Genomic DNA, 5000 nt, shown 5'->3' with positions numbered 1-5000 from the left:
ATATACGTTATGAATGAAGATATAAGATAGTGTTTTAGTTAATCAAATTTTGATTATAAATTTCAACCTAGATAGAGAATATAAGAAAAAGTGAAAACGTGTTGTTGCCAATGAAGAATGGAAAATATAATATATCCGTAAATATTTCTATCAATACAAGAACAGCACACTCGCCGTCGCTCGCGCACACATAAACACTATGTGTGTGCGTGTAAGTACGCGCGTGTGTGCGTGTGTGCATTGGTACAAAGTTTTATGTGTACGTATGCGTGAAAGTGTATGAATATTTGTTGCTTTTTGCTTTCCATATACATTGAATATAAAGAAGATTCTAAATCAGTTTGAAATTTTATGCCCTGTAGTTGTATAGAATAATATAATTAGAAATATACTGTTATTCCAGACGCCGGATATAGTTAGAAACATAGATATATCATTTTCTCAACGTATGTATACATGCATATATATATTTACAGTAATAATTTCATTCATATATACACACAGTCATGAAAATATTTATGCAAGGGCATAGACATATGAAGCATACCTAAGTCTAAGATGTATAATGCACTACAAATGTATGATTATACATACAAGATATATATATATATATATATAATAATAATAATACGGAAAAATTTGGATAAGTACTGTTTTCACTTTGCTAAAGATTTTCTACTATTTGAAAATAATATGTATTCTTGTTTTTATACTATTCATTTGTTTCTTTATAGATTATTTTAATAGATAACTTATTTAACACTATATTATTTAGAAGTTATAATTTCATTTCAACATAATATTAGAACTTCGATTGGAATAGTGTTGATATATTTTCGATTATTTTTGATTAATATTATTTGATTAATTATTAATCTTTATAGTTTATAATATCGTTAAAGTTTTTTTTAAATCAAAACTTTGTATATATATATAAAGTTTAACCTTTTATTCTTAATAATTTTTTCTTTCCTAATTTTTTCATTCATAATTTTTTCCATTCATAATTTTTTCATTCATATTTTTTATTATTACGTTTGTAGAAATAAATAATCTTGTATTTTTCTATTATTCAATTGATCTTTAATCATAATTAAATAAACGTCTTTAGCTTTAAATATTATAGCTTTAACTATTACACCGGTTAAATATGTACTAATTTTATCTTCATTATTATTTTAAACTTCGTTCAACTTGTATTTAAAACAATGATAATTTAAAACAATGATAATTTAGGTAAGATGTTTTTTATATATAATATACATGTTATTATTATGGATGAAGGGATGATTACTGAATGGTTATTATTTTGATATTATGATATTTTAAAAATAATTTTTCTATCTTTATATAATAAGCATTTCATATTAATTCATTTGGTACTTATTGTTGGTTGAGATATATATCTAATTATTGTTCTAATTACGATCTGACGAGTAGCTATATTTTTGAATAGAACTTATTTTCGATAATTTCAATTGATTTTAATCGATTTAAATTTCTTTTCTATTTGAAAATTGGTTATGAAACACGTGTAATCTTTTTTATTATATTTATCTTATGATATTTACTTTACTTTATATTATACTCATTTAATGTGCTTTTAATTATTAATTTTTCTATATGCGATAGTGGATTTTCATCGATGAGTTCTTGAAAATTGGTTATTTTCCCTAAAACTATATATATATATATATATATATATATATATATATACCTTACATAATATATACAGATTCATGTATAGTATATCTTTGTGAATGCATATGGATTGAATATGTCCTTTTCTCTCTTTATCTATATCTATCTTCGTCTCTCTCTCTCTCTCTCTGTTTATATACATATATTTATATATGTGTATGTATATATGTAATATATGCTTATATGTATGTATACATGTATATATACATGACATGCATGTGTGTATGTATGTGTTGAAAGCATGCATGTGTATATGTATACTTGTATATATGCATGTTACATGTATGCAGATATACAATAACCTTTTTACTGTAATGTCTGCCAAGAATATGTTATTCAATACAAATCATTTTAAACAGTTCTATGAAACATTTTTAGTGCCGGCTTTATAAAAGAATATCACTGATGAGACACTTACTAAATGTTCTGTCGCTGCTGACATTTCAATGCTATGATTGAAGAAACCAGACGGGTTAATAACACTATTTTCTGTAAGATATATATATATATATATATATATATATACATATATCATGTATTAATTAGATGCTAACATTTCTCATATATATGTATATACGTATATGTATGTATATGTATATATATATATATATATATATATATATATATATATATATATATATATATATATATATATATATATATATATATATATATGCTTAGAATCCTTGCCTACGAAATTATATATTTTCAGATATGCCAACTTTGGATTCAAATATGAAGAAGCATAGATCACTGCAAAGAAACAAAAGAGAAATTGAACGAATTTGATAATTTACAATTAAGTAAATAGGCTATTTAGTTTACGGATAAATATTTTAATTTGAATACTTCTTATTTATATTTAAAATATATTTAAGTCTTACCTTGTTTGAACTTTGAAATATATCTTGAAACTGTTCAACGACGTGTATTTCAAATGGATACCTACAGTGTTACAAATAAACGTCACTCCAAACATAGGCTAAATGTTTTAAATATCGAAATACCATGTGTTCTAATTCGTGGATTTGTTTGCGCTGTCATTTTTTTAAATTTTGTTTTGGAAATTTCACCAATAGATTTTTCAGTGTGTGAATATACATGCATTTTCGCCGTTTGGCTGACCATTTTTAATTTAATTTAGATAAAAGCCATGTAAAACGATTGTAAGTTTATTCATGGAATATCATATTGAATAATCACTTCTAAAATAAGATGAAAATCGTAGTATTCGACACATGGTTATTTAACTCATCGGTTTTCAAGTCTCGATAGAGAGAGCTTTAGTAAATACTAACAAGATCCAGTTAATCTCCAGAAGCTTATATGAACCCAAATATGACAGCTGATGTTATACCGAAATATTGAACTGGGTATTTTTTTAAACCTAAACTTATTCGACTATATATTCGTTCTTCACTCGTTTATTACTGTTCTTATTTTAAATCATGTCCATGAAATCTTTCGCCACACATCTGTGACCTCGTCAGTAACCCTTTACGTCATCGTGTGTGTTCTTGCTCGCTTATTCCTTTCTGAAATCTTTCGTCTCATATCTCTGACCTCTTCAGCGGCACTTTCCGTCTTTGTGTGTGCTCTTGCTCTGTTTCTTTCTTCTTTTAGAATAGAATAAGCGGCGCAAGAGCAGGAAGTATCAATGAAGAGGTCAAAGACGTGTGACGAAATATTTCTTGGGCATGAGCCAGAATGAGAACAGTAATAAACGAGTGAAGAACGGGTGTGTGTGTTTATTTAGCACAAAATAAAGCACAAAAATGACCATCTGGAAATACAACAATATAGATAGATAGATAGATACACACACACACACACACACACACACACACACACACACATATATATATATATATATGTATATATATATATATATATATATATATATATATATATATATACAAAGAATATATATACATGTATACACACATATATGTACATACATCTACATGTATATATATATGCATATCAGGGTACAGGGCGTTAGAACAATGAACTACAGACAACGGAACGAACACATAGGAAAACGGAAAGCCGCTTGGAATATTCCTTCATCAGCTGCCTCTATTCTAACCTGACGTTTCGAAGATAAGACAAGTAATGTTTGTAGCCACTTCAACATGGCTGTCCATTCAAACGGACTTTACTGCGATGTTTTAATCCCAAGAGGACATTTCTCCTAGTGCGCAATATATCGGATACAGCTGTGCATCGTTAACCAACTAGGTTAGATGCCCTCTTGGGGTTAAAAACTCGAAATAAAGTCCGTTAGAACGGACAACAATTTAGAAATGGCTACGAATACTTCTTGCTAGTACTGTTACTGCGCTGATCACTTAGAGAGATTTTGGAACTAGCATTTTGCCACGGTGATCGCCATAAGCTAAAAACTTATATAAAAATACCATTATTATTATTTACAGAATTTTAAAAACGAAGCCGTATAAAAAACCATTCGAACCGAAATATATGTGTGTGTGTGCGGGCGCGCGCGTGTGTGTGTGTGAATGTGTGTACGTGGGTGTGTAAACCAACATAGTATACATACAAACATCAAAGATTTATCTATTTCTCTACAGATTCAAGAATAATGGACATACCTAATCGATTCTCGAACCTTACTGAGATTCTATCAGAGATGCCGGGACATTCCCTTAAAAGATTTTGTTAGTCATAATCACTTTACTATTGATATCATTTCACGAATAATGTTATCGAACTTTCATTTGTAGAATTGCTAAATTATATCACATAAAGAAATGAACAAAAAATATAGAAGCGCTGGCATGGCTGTGTGGTAAGAAGCGTGCTCCCCAACCACATGATTCCAAGTTCAGTCCCACTGCGTGACACCTATGGCAAATGTTTTCTACTATAGTGTCGGGCCGACCAAAGCCTTGTGGATTCGTAGATGGAAAATTAAAGAAGCCCGTCGTATATGTGTGTGTGTGTGTGTGTGTCTGTGCGTATGTGTGTCTGTGTGTGTGTGTGTCTGTGTGTGTGTATGTGTGTTTGCGCCTGTGTTTGTTCCCCCACTACTGCTTGACAACCGGTGTTGGTGTGTGTGTTTCCCTGTAACTTAGCGGTTCGGCTAAAGTTACCGACAAAATAAGTACCAGGCTTAAAAGAAATGAGTACTGAGGTCAATTCATTCGACTAAATATTCAAGGCGGTGCCCCAGCATGGTCGCCGTTTATGACTGAAACAAGTAAAAGATACAAAATATGGACGTCACTCGCTTGATATAAAACAAGTGGCCTTTTTCTTTGATCTAATTTTATTTA

General features: G+C 29.4%; 1 protein-coding gene across 2 annotated transcripts in view; it reads left to right on the top strand.

The window, feature by feature from the left end:
* Positions 1 to 5000, top strand: part of LOC106868530 (G protein-coupled receptor GRL101) — a 778677-nt gene that overhangs the window by 773149 nt on the left and 528 nt on the right. The gene's annotated exons all lie outside the window — the stretch shown is intronic.

The sequence above is a fragment of the Octopus bimaculoides genome, chromosome 3, assembly GCF_046866305.1.
Source record: "Octopus bimaculoides isolate indiv1 chromosome 3, ASM4686630v1, whole genome shotgun sequence".
In the NCBI taxonomy this organism is placed as follows: domain Eukaryota; kingdom Metazoa; phylum Mollusca; class Cephalopoda; order Octopoda; family Octopodidae; genus Octopus; species Octopus bimaculoides.
Note: the sequence above shows the minus strand (reverse complement) of the source record. Positions and strands in the feature narration are given on the sequence as shown.